Consider the following 15,219-nt stretch of genomic DNA (forward strand, 5'->3'; position numbering starts at 1 on the left):
AATGTATGGTAAACCACACGGGCACCATATGCAATATACCAGTTTTGTGTATAGCAGTTAGAAATTAATTCCAATACTACTTGTGATTGGCATGTTTGAATGTGTTGGTATTGAATGTGAAGGTGCAGGAGACAATATTCCAACATTTGTGGTGACCTTTGATCTCGGGTAAGCCCCATGTGAATTGTAATGTATTGATTTTTCGCACAGTAATCTCAGTGGATGATCTGACTAGGTGATCCTTAATGTTCTTACCACGTTTATAGGCAGACACGGGGATGTCAATTTCTGGGTCAATGCTTTTGATTATATCCCAGTTTTTTGTTATTATATTGTGAACTTTGTTAGTATTAGTATTATGTTTTAATGGGTTTAAATATATGACAACCCCCACTCCCCTTTTTGGTGCTAGTGTCTCGCACCTTCTGCCAAAATGATCTGGCAATGTACGCAGTTTATTCACCATGTTTACACATGAGGCCAAGTGTGGTCTCAACTGTCGGAATAATTGATTAAATGTTGACATATAAATGTTTTATATTCTACAAAAACGGATGCATAGGAAATAATATTAGGTCTATTTCAAGGACAGAGAAAAATAAATGTTCCCTTCCTACTAGATTTAAATCATATCAGAGCCAATTTATATTTTTATGTTCATCTGGGGCCAAACTAAATGACACAAAAAGAACTTACTACATAGCTCTTTTTTATTGTTAATATTTTTTGATTACTGTTCTATGTTCTCATAGACAAAAAGAATTCATTTTTATATTTGTACAATAAACTACATATACACAACAAATACCTCCTCCCCGCCAGCCCCCCACCAAAATACAGAGCTTGACACTCCTTCTCCAAAGAACATGGAGCCTGCTCCAGCCAATGCCCTACCACTGTCACATGCCCCTTCAACTGATTTGGTCAACTCGAACCCCTATCCCTTCATACCCCTTGACTATACCAATCTTGAAACTCTGCACTCCAGAGCGACCAAACTCACCCAGAGCATTCACTGCTCCATCCTGGACCTGATGAACCTCCTTCACAGTGCCGAGACCTCACTAGCTAACCTGAAGTCACCGCATACTTCCCCCTCACCCAACACCGAACCTGCCAAGCACCCTCTCCCGCTACCCCTAAGACACCTTCGCCCACGCAAACAACCTTGCCCACTCTCTGAGGAGGAATCCCAAGCTCTCTCCCTCACTTATAACGCACCCACCGCCTCCCCTAACCATCTTGACCTCACTGGAAATGAAATCCTAGCCATCCTCCAGGACCACAACTCTACCCCAGCCATCCCCTGTCCATCAACCACCCGGCCCGAACACCCCATCAGCACGGTCACCATTAACCCAAACAGGCCAGCTACCCTCCACAACAGAAATGTGGTAAAAAGCAATCTGGCGCCTGTAGCTCTATCTGTCCAGACTCCTGACTCTCCCTCCGACACCCCCTTATCTGGTCTTTTAATAAACTGCCGGTCAGCAGTTAAACACGCCGCTGACATCGCCGACCTCGTTCTGGACAAAAACCTAGACCTAGCCATTTTAACTGAATCCTGGCTAAAGGAATACTCTTCGCCATGCCTGGATATACTAGTCCCGCCAAACTACAACATTGCCAGACTGGATAAACATGCTAATAAGAAAGGAGGAGGCATAGCCTGCATCTATCGATCCTCCTTGCTTATCACTGAACTCGCAAAGGACATCTCAGACTCCTGTGAATACCTCGCACTCTCTGTCTGCAACAATTCAGTACACCTCTGTAACTTGCACATCTTTTACCACCCACCAGGTCCTAACGATGCTTTCACTGATCACCTTCTGGAAATCATGACTACAAAGATTTCCTCCAATGCCACAGAAATCTTCCTGGGTGACTTCAACTTGCATTGGAATGACGCTAAAGATCCCTACGTCAATGCCATAAAAGACCTGTTAAATGACCAAGCCATGACCCAAGCCTGCTCTATGCCAACCCACTCAAAAGGAGCCATCCTTGACTGGATCATTTCTAAGGAGTCCGCTGTCAAGCTTATCTCCATAGACCCCTGTGACTGGTCTGACCATCACTCCATATCCTTCATTTTGCCCGGGACTCGCAAGACAAAGACGTCTCAACCGGTGATTCCCAAGCGATGGACCAGAGACACTAAGAACCTTGACTTTGGGAAATTCGAGGCTCGATGCAGATCTGACCTACCCCCACCCCTGCACATAACCAAGGTTAGCGATCTCAACGAGCACTACGCATCATCCATCTCGAACATTCTAGACGACCTTGCCCCTCTAAAACTTAAAAGAACTCAAATCAAGGACAGAAACCCTTGGTTCACTGGCTCCCTCAACATGGAGAGGAGAGCCCTCCGTCAGTTTGAAAGAAGTTGGAGACAACACCCCTCAGCAGTGCATCTAAAACTGCTGCGCCAGGCGAGAAATGCCTACAACAAGCACATCATCAACTGCAAAAAAGAGTACTTCAGATCGGAATTAGGGAACGCCAAGAACAGACCCCAAAAGCTTTTTGAACTGGTCAAATTCCAATCTCACAAACTGGCTAAAACAACTAAAGAATCCCCCAAATCGTTAATATCTGCAGACGAATTCTCTTCCTTCTTCGCTGATAAAATCACGGCATTAGGAATTGAACTTAGTACTACCAACTGCGCCAAACCCCCTCCTGCTCTGCCACACCCTTCCACTCCTACCTCTATGGCCTCCCTTAAAAACAAAGCCCGCTGGACGGACTTCAAATACTATAATGAAGACTCCATCTCAAAAATTCTCTCTAGCTTAAAACCAAACAATCACTTCAATGATCCGCTTCCTTCCAACTGCCTCACCACCGCCTCCCAATCCATCGTCCCCTGTTGGACTGCAATTATCAACGCCTCTCTCCAGCAGGGCTTGATCCCGGACCCTTTGAAAGCTGGCCAAGTTCTCCCCATCTTAAAAAAACCATCACTTGACCCTGCCTCTCCTGACAATTTTAGACCTATCTCCAATATCCCGCTACTAGCCAAAGTATTAGAGAAGTGTGTTCAACAGCAACTAAGCCAGCATATTAACAACTTCCACCTACTAGATGACTTCCAATCTGGATTTAGACCAGGGCACAGCACCGAAACTGCTATGCTGCACATCGTGGACGATGCCCTCCAAGCCCTAGACCAAGGCAAAACCTGCCTTCTAATCCTTCTTGATCTATCCTCTGCCTTCGATACGGTCAACCATGAAAAACTACTTGAACGCCTCAAACTCAGGATGGGCCTGGATGGCGTGGTACTAGAATGGTTCAGATCCTTCCTCCACAATCGTTCCCAGAGATTCCTCATCAACGGCAATCTATCAGCTCCCACCCCGGTCACAGTCGGAGTCCCTCAAGGCTCAACCCTCTCCCCTACCCTTTTCAACCTTTACCTTGAGCCACTCACCGAAGTTCTTCGCTCCGCCAACATCTCCTACCATATGTATGCGGACGACACCCAATTATACATCAACATCTCCTCGCTCAATGAGATCATCTCCCTGAACGAGACCCTGAAATTAACTGTCCACTGGCTAGCCAATAACCAACTCAAACTAAATGCAAAGAAAACTGAATTTCTCCTAATCTCCCCATCTAAAACCAACCCGGAGATACAGATGTGGATTAAGGCCATCACAGCCCTGAATTGCACACCGACCATTGTGGACTCTGCCAAATCCCTGGGCATTATCCTCGACAGTAACCTCAATATGAGAGACCACATTAACTCAATGGCCAAAGCAGCCAGATTCCACCTGAGCTACCTCTGGAAGCTGAAACCTTTCATCGATGCACCAGACTTAAAAACTGCAGTTCAAGCACTTGTCATCTCCAGACTGGAATACGGCTGTTCTACCCTCACAGGATTACCTAAGACTTCCTTAGCACCTCTAAAAGCGTGCCTCAACGCGGCTGCCAGACTACTCACAGGTACCAGGAAGTTTGACAACATCTCTCCACACATGAAAGCGCTGAACTGGCTCCCCCTGGAGGCCAGAATCCAGTTGAAAGTGGCTTGCACTGTACACAAGGCGCTTTACACAAACTCCCCTGCTTATCTGGCACAGAAATTAGTGATATCCGGAGGAAGCAGAAACTCCAGGTCTGCCGGAAACCTACTGCTTCAACCTGCCTCCTTCAAAAAAAAAAGAACTTATAACAGGGCGTTCACCGGAGCAGCACCACGAATCTGGAACTCTCTGCCACCCTCCATCAGAAAAATCCCTCTTTTAGCACGCTTCAAAACTGAGACGAAAACCTTCCTCATGGGTAAATTCTTCGCCTAAGGTCTGCCCAGAACCTCCTCATTGAGTGGGACTATTCTAAGACTACCGCCTCACATATCAAAAGCTACCCACGACAAATACATTTGGAACCTTGCTTTTGTTTCTGTCTATGACAATGAGTGCAACCATTCGTGGATCTGTTTGTCCCTGCACCTTAATCTTTTTGCTCAACATTGTATACCGTGTAATGTTTGATCTATTTGTCCCTGCACCTTAATCCTTTGTTTGCTCAACAATGTATACCATGTAAAGCGCTCTGATACCCTCACGGGTCATGTTCGCGCTCTATAAAACACAAAAATAAATAAAATAAAATAAAATATATATACATCACATTTATATATATCACAAACTGTACACAATATTTGCAATGCCATACTAGAACCAATATTTTCAACCTTTATATGTAATATAGCCCATTTTTTAAACAAAAAGGATGCTTACTCCAGTAAAAAAAGCATTCCTATAAAGCAAGATCTACCAAAAAACAAAGCAGGAGCCTAGAAGGTACATGTTATTTAAACCTTTTTTATTTGTGCACTCCTTATTTAGCTATTTTTGCAAAATACATTTTTGATGGTGTCTTCTTAAATGTCGACGCGTTTCAGCCCAATGACTACGGGCCTCATCAGGACAAGGGCTTTTACAGGTCCGTCGTGGTTTGTATCATCCTACACATGAACATGCCGGGTTTTACTATGACTCTCATTAGTTTTTGTAGGAAATGAGTGGTATCCTTGGTGTAGGAGTACCATGACTGTACGAAAGGTTGCAAAAACTGATCAATAAATTGAACTATTGAAACCACATTCAGTTAAAACCATTGAGAGCTACAAAGGAATGAGAAAATGCCAGAACTGTGTACATTGTAACAATGTTATTGTAACCAATACTGTTAAGCACCCACATACGGGGGAAACCATTCCTACTAGAATTAACGCAGATTGCAATACCATGAATGTTATATATGCTATCAAATGTCCCTGCGGACTGTTATATGTGGGGAAAACCGAGAGAAAAATTAAGACTCGCATATCCGAACATAAAAGTACTATACGCAACAAGAATACCAAGAGCAGTTTGGCAGTACACTGGGAAAAAGACAGGCATACCATAGCTCAACTGAAATTCCAGATCCTAGAAGTGGTTGTCCCATCACCAGGCAAAACTCTCACCAAAACTCTGTTACAAAGAGAGATCTTCTGGATAAAAAAACTACAGACACAAGATCCCAAAGGGATCAATGATCGAGTTGATCTAATGTGTTTTCTATGATATTTGCGCAATACAATACGCTGGAGGACTGTCTTTATTGTTTATTTTGCACAGTTCATTTTCATGGCTTTTTTGAATATTACATTAAGCAAGATTTTCATTACACTCTGTCATTTGTACTTTTAATGTTGTACTTTACTCATGTATAACTTTATGTCATCACAACACACCAACATGGCGCCCTCGAGTCGTGTTTTTCAAGATCCACTTCAGTTATGAAGTCCTTTTTCTATGATCACTTTTCTTCACATACCGATGCGTCATAAACACAGGTCGTCGCTGTTAGCTTGGTGCTCGTTTCCGGACAAACACCGGACTCAGTTACCAGTTGAGAGGAAGAGAGGTTTTTCGCGGACGGAAGCCATGGTTCAGAATCACGTCAGGTATTAGCGTCGTACACGGTGGAGTGGCTCTTGTTTGTAGGATAGAATACAGTGGAACTGATTGTCGCTGTTTGCGTTTTGTTTTAGCGGTATGTATGGATAGCCAGAGGGAGTAGTGACCATTTCCGCATTCTGCCATATGAACGAGGCGCAAGCCATTTACTTGGGATACTACGCATCTAAGTAAGTCAAACAGTGAGATGTAAGAGTGAGTTAGTTTTAAGCTTTGCCAGACTGATATATCACTGTGTATTGAAGTCAGATTGTTACGTTTTATTAGGATCTACTCAGGTATTTCTGAAGACGCAAAGAGACACATGGGTATGTTTGGACACCGCCGATTCTGCCAGCTCTCATAGCCGTATCACGCCGAGGCTTCTAGCAGTAAGTGTTGTTTCTGGCCAGTGTTGTTCGCTACTTCCATACCTTTGACTCCACAACTCCTTAACGAGAGTGCTTGTTTTTTTCAGGCACGACTGAACAAATTTTTACCTTTTTTCCCGTTCCACGAGGTTCCATTTTTTCTCACACACGCCTTTCACGAATACAAGTGAGTGCGCAACTATGCATTGTTCTGTCTATGTTGTTCGTACGTGATTACATTATGATTTGTTAGGATAAACAGTCATTTGATTAATTCTTGTATTATAATCATGATAGTGACACTCTATGAACTTTGCATCTGGAGAGCCAGATGTCATTTATGTGACCCAGTTTTGTATCTTTTTATTTCAGGTATCGCCCCTGAGGAAGGGGCAAACCGGCCCGAAATGCATTGGGCAGGGCTTAAAGTGTGGCAAGAAACTTTATTGTTCATGATGTGAAAAGAACATTCATTTGTATATACATTTTCTGAAATTTATGAATTCGTGGTATTTACTGAGATTTAAGTGAATTTCATGTTTTTCAAAATCTGAAATGTTAGTAAAAATGTAATACTTACAAACAAAAATGTTTATGAGTTTTCATGTGAAAAAAATGTGGTGAAACAAACCAACCGATTCAGGTTGAAATCGCAACCCTCCTTTACAGGCCACCAGGACCCCGCGCACAATTTAGTGAAGACATCACGGACTTCATCACTCCACACGCGCTCCCCTCCGAGGATTACATCCTTCTGGGAGACCTCAACTTTCACCTTGAAAAGAACAACGACCGCAACACCACCACCCTTTTGGACAACCTCACCAACCTCGGACTTAAACAACTCGTCACTACCCCCACCCACACCGCAGGTCACACACTCGACCCTATCTTCACCTCCAGCAAACATGTCTCCTTCAGCCACACCACAGCTCTCCTCTGGACTGACCACAGCTGCGTTCACTTTACCTACAACAAGCCCACATCCAACAACCACCCCCAACCCACTCTGCAAAGAAACTGGAACAAAATCACCATCGACCAGTTCTCCTCATCGCTTCTTCAAAACCCCCCAGCCCACTCCTCTAACCCAGACCAAGCAGCCACCAACCTCACCCAATGGTTATCCAACAGCGCCGACATCCTAGCACCACTGAAAAAACGACAAATCAAACTAGGCAGCAAGAAGGCCTCCTGGTTCAACGATGATCTTAAGAAATCCAAGAAACTCTGTCGCTCCCTTGAGAAGGCCTGGAAAAAAGACCCAACCACCAGCACCAAGGACGCCTTCAAAAACGCCACCCGCATACACCATCAACTTATCCGGAATGCCAAGAAAGCCGCTTTCAAGGACCGACTAGATAACAACGCCCACAACAGCAAGGAATTATTCAACATCGTAAAGGAATTTACCAACCCCTCAGCCAACTCCAATGACATCACCCCCTCTCAAGCCCTCTGCGACTCCCTAGCCTCATTCTTCCACAACAAAATTGCAGACATCCACAACAGCTTCGACAACCGTCCCAAAGACCAACCCACCCAACCCCCTGCAGTACCCCCACCCCCCCTGAACATCCTCAATGACTGGAAGCCAATCTCCACGGACGACACCATCCGTCTGATGAACTCTATCCACTCAGGATCCCCCACAGACCCATGCCCTCACCACATCTTTAACAAAGCAGACTGCATTATAGCACCGCACCTCCGAGACGTCATCAACTGCTCCCTCAACTCCGCAACCTTCCCGGAAAGCTGGAAACATGCCGAACTCAGCGCCCTCCTGAAGAAACCCACAGCTGACCTCACCGAACTCAAAAACTACCGCCCTATCTCACTCCTTCCATTCCCGGCCAAAGTCATCGAGAAAGCGGTCAACAACCAGCTCGCCGCATTCCTCGAAACCAACAAATGCCTCGACTCCTCACAATCCGGCTTCCGAGCCAAGCACAGCACTGAAACCGCCCTCATCGCAGCAACAGACGACATTCGAACTCTACTGGACAATGGAGACACAGTCGCCCTCATCCTCCTCGACCTCTCCGCAGCCTTCGACACGGTCTGTCATAGCACCCTTTTACAACGCCTCAGAAACGTCGGAATCCAAGGAAAAGCACTGGAATGGATCACCTCGTTCCTCACCGGAAGAACCCAGAGAGTTCGCCTTCCACCATTCAAGTCAGAAGCCACTGAAGTCATCTGCGGCGTACCACAAGGATCTTCACTCAGCCCCACCCTCTTCAACGTATACATGAGCCCCCTCGCGGTCATCGCACGCCAACACAACCTCAACATCATCTCCTACGCCGACGACACTCAACTGATCCTATCACTCACCAGAGACCCTAACACTGCCAAAACCAACCTGCATGAAGGAATGAAAGAAGTAGCCGAATGGATGAAGCACAGCCGTCTGAAACTGAACTCAGACAAAACAGAAGTCCTCATCCTAGGCACCTCCCCCTCCACCTGGGATGACTCTTGGTGGCCAGAAGCCCTTGGAAAAGCACCCATCCCGACGGACCACGCACGGAACCTGGGCGTCATCCTGGATTCCTCACTCTCGATGAACAGACAAGTCAACGCCGTTTCTTCATCTTGCTTCAACATTCTTCGCATGCTCAAAAAAACATTTCGCTGGATCCCCACCGAAACTAGAAAAACAGTCACCCACGCTCTGGTCACGAGCCGACTGGACTACGGAAACACCCTCTACGCCGGTACCACCGCCAAACTCCAGAAAAAACTCCAACGCATCCAGAACGCCTCAGCCAGGCTCATATTAGACATCCCGCGTAAAGAACACATCTCTGGTCACCTGAAAAACCTCCACTGGCTCCCCGTCAATAAGAGGATTACTTTCCGCCTCCTAACCCACGCACACAAAGCACTCTACGAAATCGGACCCGAATGCCTCAACACACGACTGTCCTTCTACACCCCCTCCCGCCAGCTACGATCTTCCAACAAGCCCTTGCCACTGTACCTCGCATCAACAAAACCACCATGGGAGGTAGATCCTTCTCCTACCTGGCAGCTAAAACCTGGAACTCACTTCCCACTCACCTTCGCCTTACTCAGAACCACCTAGCATTCAGAAAGCAACTTAAAACGTGGATATTTGACAAGTAATTCCCCACCCTTATTCCAGTGCCTTGAGACCCTCTGGGTATGTAGCGCGCTATATAAATTTATTGACTTGACTTGACTTGACTAACACTTTGGAAAGCTTGTAAAAATTATCACAATAATGTCACCAATACCTTAGGTTCCTGTTTTTCACTGGGGACACTATGCACTATCTTTTCATTGTATTTGTTTGTGTAATATTAAACACAATGGTGTTAAACCAAACCAAAGGAGTATATGTTTTCTTCTTCCTCTGACATTACTCTAACCCTTCCATTACGATTGCGCATTTGATTACCAATGCTTGGTTTTACCATTCCACAGGAACCACTGATACTGTAATAAAGTGTCAAAGGAAGAAAAAAAGCATTGGCAAAGCCAATATGTCTTGCCTCTGAGAGATATTGACAATATGTTTTTGCTGTGTTGTACAGCAGTGTGGATGCTTTACAGTGTGGCTAAAACTCATTTAAAAAAGTACTCATCATAGGATCATAATTAATTTTTAATTATTATTATTTTTAGCCATGCTGCACAACAGCTACACTGCTATATTGCATGGCTACAAATCATTGCCAAAATTGCCAATGTCCATGGTATACAGCATGAACAAAAAACAATGGTAGAGCCAATTGTTTCAAAGGTAAAAACTATTGGTTTTGCCAAGGCGTATTAGATCCCAGCACAACACCCTTGTGATTCTGAGCAAATCAGTTAATCTCTGGGGTCCATGGAGAGAATTTCGTGACTTGGGATGAGCTTTCGAATTGGTGAAAATACTCAAGGAAATGCTGATCTTAGCTCGGGCATGGAAGGAGGGGGTTTGGGTTCAGTGATTGACCAGGGGCTTCCAATGTGTGCACATGCCTTGCTCCAGGAATGTTTTTACCATCAGGCATAGAACACTGAATATGAGTAAATGTGTAATGTGATTTCAAGTGTCAACTGGTGTCAACTGGGGTGTTTGTTTTCTAAATTTCTCCCGAAAACGAAAAAAAACACAGTTAACCTTTGCATGAAAAGATTTTTATTTTTACATTTGGCAGTTTATTTTTACAGAGTTTTATATAGCGCAAACTAGACCCGAATCGGGTATCAGGCCCCCCAATTCTGCACCACAACCGCTTAGCAAACAAAGTGGAGATTGCCACCAGACGCCTATTGCTTGGTTTAAGGTGTTTTACCCAGCCCAGCAGACAGATAGCAAGCATACACCCCACCAGCTCCATCACAACATCCTTGAGCACTTGCGTAACATGCGTCCTAAAGTTGTGTATACCAGCACACGTCCACGCTAAGTGCGAGAAATCTGCATCTGCCTTCCCATATCGCACACAGCACAAACTTTCCCTGAGGCGAATCGGAGCAACTGAAGCTGGGTGTAATAGAGCTGATGTAAGTTTTTAAAGTGGATACTGCGGCGATTGCAGTTTGCCACCAGCTGCCCAGTCAGCACACAGCAGAATTTCCAGTCATCCAGCATCATCGTGGTGCCCAAGACTGTCACCCACTTAGTATAGGAGGGGGACTCTGCAAGGTCGGTCTCCCTGAGTGACGCTGTATATAATTTGGTAATCAAGCCTCCACGTTCTGCTCCCGCTAGCAGTGGCGTCACTAGGGTTGGTGTCACCCGGTGCGGGTAACTCATGGTGTCACCCCCTCACAACTTACCGGATGGACCAACTCACCCTCTGCATGCACCAGGTCCCCTCTGCCTGCACCATCTCTCCCTCTGTCCGCACCATCTCCCCTCCGCCTGCACCATTTCACCCCCTGCCTGCACCATCTTTCCCTCAGACTACACCATCTCACCCTCAGCCTACACCATCTCACCCTTTGCCTGCACCATCTCCCCTCTGCCTGCACCATCTCCCCTCTGGTTGCACCATCTCTCCCTGTGCCCACACCATCTCCCCTCCGCCTGCACCATCTCTCCCTCTGCCTGCACCATCTCTCCCTCTGCCTGCACCATCTCTCCCTCTGCCTGCACCATCTCCCCTCTGCCTGCACCATCTCCCCTCTGCCTGCACCATCTCCCCTCCTCCTGCACCATCTCCCCTCCGCCTGCCCCATCTCTCCCTCCGCCTGCCCCATCTCTCCCTCTGCCTGCACCATCTCTCTCTCTGCCTGCACCATCTCACCCTCTGCCTGCACCTTCTCCCCTTTGTCCGCTATATCTCCCCTTTGTCAACACCATCTCCCCTCTGCCTGCACCATCTCCCCTCCTCCTGCACCATCTCCCCTCCGCCTGCCCCATCTCTCCCTCCGCCTGCCCCATCTCTCCCTCCGCCTGCCCCATCTCTCCCTCTGCCTGCACCATCTCTCTCTCTGCCTGCACCATCTCCCTTCTGCCTGCACCATCTCCCCTCTGCCTGCACCATCTCCCCTCCTCCTGCACCATCTCCCCTCCGCCTGCCCCATCTCTCCCTCCGCCTGCCCCATCTCTCCCTCTGCCTGCACCATATCTCCCTCTGCCTGCACCATCTCACCCTCTGCCTGCACCATCTCCCTCTCTGCCTGCACCATCCCTCCATCATGTTTCGTCTCTGGGGCCAAAAGGAGTGACCACATCTCACCTGTGCTGGCCATTCTCCGCTAGCTGCCCTTTGAAGCCTGGACCATGTACAAGACAGTCTGTATCACCCATAAGGCCCTGCGCACATCCACTCCCGTTACCTGGCAGACAAATTAAAGGTATCTGGAGAAGGTAGACCACAGCTGCTTGAACCTGCAACCTTCGAAAAGGAATGACTAATGGCACAATCCTTCTCAGGAAACGCGACCAGAACACGCAGCTCCTCCCGCCCAGCCTACCTCCACTACATCACCAGCAAGTTCCAAACGGAGCTGTAGGCCTTTCTCCTTGAAAGACACTTAGGGGCATATTAACAAAGGCTTTATCTCTGCTTTTTTGGCTTTAAAAGCCAAAAAAGCAGAGATAAAACTAGAGCCCTATCAGCAACAGGGTGCTAACACGCAAATTTGCATGTTATCTCCCTTTTACTCTACGCCTCCCCTTACATCTCTAATGAGATGCAAATGGGGCGTTCCAGAGTAAAATAATAGGATAAATGTCGCTTATTATCAAGGATATCGCTAACTATGGTTAACGCTGATTTTTAACATCTGGCATTTTTCTGACTTAGCCATGATATCCTATGTAAGGTGGATATCATGGCTAAGTATGTCTATCCCTATCAGCAAGCTATCGCCAAACCTAGCGCTAAGTGCGCTGAGCGATAATTATCACCTGGCCTTGTTAATATGCCCCATAGTTAGTGACAACTTAGCTAAACTATCCAATGGGAACTTGTTCTCTTACCGCTATGGTTTAGCCTCTGACCATTGCACTGGTATTCACTGCTCCACCACCATTGTATAAGTTATTTCGCTGCCGCAACTCACACTGCCTACATCCTCAAACAGTAGTAATTCTAGACCTAACATGATCTGCTGGTTTGCAAATTTGAAGCATTACCACCTTATGTAATGATTGCATATTGTGTAAATTGGGTCCTTATGTTACGACTTATGTTTTACTGTAAAAACCTTATCTAACCATGTAAGTGTGGGCCTTATGGAATGACCTATGTTTATTATAAAGCGCTCTAGCACCTTAAGGAAATGTTTGCGCTGTATAAAAATGCATAAATAAAATAAATTGGAACATTCTAGTTCTTTTAAACATGGCCATCTGTGCAAGCGAAGCACCCCCTGCTTCCAAGCCTTCCTCGTGACTCAGCGCCCACACAACCTGTTGTGGCCTCGCAGCGCCTTTCTCCAAGTTTTCATCATCCCCAGCGCCTAAAGACCCGTCGTGGCATCCAAGCGCTGATTCTCTGGCGCTGCTTCGTGTGATTTATGAGCGTTCGGATATCTAGTTTTTCCCCTCTAGTTGACCGTGGTGGCGTGCGCTTGCTGCTTGCAATGCACGCACAGCATGTCACACACTCTCAGAACTGACTGAGCTCTCCTCGTTCATGTCACAGTCTCGGCAGAGGGCCCCGGCCCCCGGACCGTATATGACCAATGTGAGCTCTGCCCCGGGCCCGCGGTTTTAGAATAGTTAGGTAGGCTCAGGCTGCACTGCAGAGCGAGCCACGGAGCCAGCCAGCGCAACTAACCAGATTGGTGTCACCCCAGATGGGGTGACACCCGGTGCGGTCCGCACCCCCCGCACCCCCCTAGTGACGCCGCTGCCCGCTAGCACCACCTGTAGTGCCTGCAGCCCACGTGGCTCAGGCGGGTACCCAGGGTAAATATCTTGAAGTGCTTGCCGCATTCGCACATAGGTGAAGCCAAGCATTAGACCCGCACCATGGCGACTCTGCAGCTCCGAAAGTGCCAGGAACTGGCCTTGATTATATAGATCACCGAGGTGAGTGATCACCTTCTTACTTAGCGCCTTCAAGGTGCCTGGCTCCTGAGTAGACGAAATTTCAAGATGCGCCGCAATTGGCAGCATTAGGGCATAAAGGTAATCCACCTGGGCCCATTTAGCCAGTGTGGTCCATGCCCATGCCTTGCAATGAACCAGGCTGATTTCACCCAGCGGCCCCCCCCCTTCTAGTAGGGCAGCTGCAGCCAGCGGCACTGGGAGCACAGAGTCCACTTCTAGAGCTGTGTGTGGTTGACATTTCTGCAGAAAATACCAAAAGTGTGTGAACTGCACCTGGGCGCATAGGTAATATAAGTGGAAGTCAGGAGCCTCAAACCCTCTGCACTTAAATGGCAGTATTAGCACCTTCCAGCTACAGCGGGGCTTCCTGCCCCTCCAAACAAGCGTGAGCAGAATAGACTGCAGAGTATTAAACATTGCAATGTTCAATCGGATTGGGATATTAGTAAATAGATAGAGAAGTTTTGGTTGGAATGTCATTTTTATGACCGCAATATGATCCGCGAGGGAAAGCGGCAGCCGAGCCCAACGTACGGCCTGATCTGTAATCTTGTCAACTGCCCGGCAGTAATTAGCAGAGATCACTACTTCAGGGTCTCTATGTAACCAAATTCCCAAATATTTTACCGAGTTGTGAGACCACTTCAGGGGGAAATCTAATTTAATCACTTTGGTGCTGGCCATCAGCGGAAATATAGTAGACTTAGCCCCATTGATACCGAGACCCGAGAATCTTTCAAACCTAAGATATTCACGCAGTAGTTCTGGTAAGTATGTGGTGAACTCAGGTACATAGAGCATCATATCGTCAGCATAGAGTGATCCCATTAAAGGCCGCTGTTGAAACTGGTATACACCCGTTACAACGCACCTTTTACTCCGCACTGCCATTACAACGCGACTTTTTCTCCGCATACCATTACAACGCATTGCGCTGGGGGGTGCTCTAGGATAGGGAATAAGTATAATTTACTATCCAACACCTTCCCTAGGGTCCACGGGGACTGGAGTTAGAATAGTAAATTATACTTACGACTATCCAGCACCCCAAAGCGCTATGCGTTGTAATGGTATGCGTTGTAAATACCGCGTTGTAACGGTATGCGGAGTAAAAGTATGCAGAGTAACATGGTACATCCGTTGAAACTGCAGTGCCGCCTGGGCGTGTTGCTGCCGCAGTTTGCAGGCCAAGGGTTCCAGTGCAATAGCGAAAAGCATTGGTGACAGGGGGCAACCCTGCCGCGTGCCATGTTTGATGGAAAAGGCTGCAGAGACCCAGCCATTAACCCTGATCCGCGCCGCCGGTGATGTATATAGTAGGTGGATCCATTTCAGAAAGAACGGG

The sequence above is a fragment of the Lissotriton vulgaris genome, chromosome 3_1 (genome assembly GCF_964263255.1).
Source record: "Lissotriton vulgaris chromosome 3_1, aLisVul1.2, whole genome shotgun sequence".
Lineage (NCBI taxonomy): Eukaryota > Metazoa > Chordata > Amphibia > Caudata > Salamandridae > Lissotriton > Lissotriton vulgaris.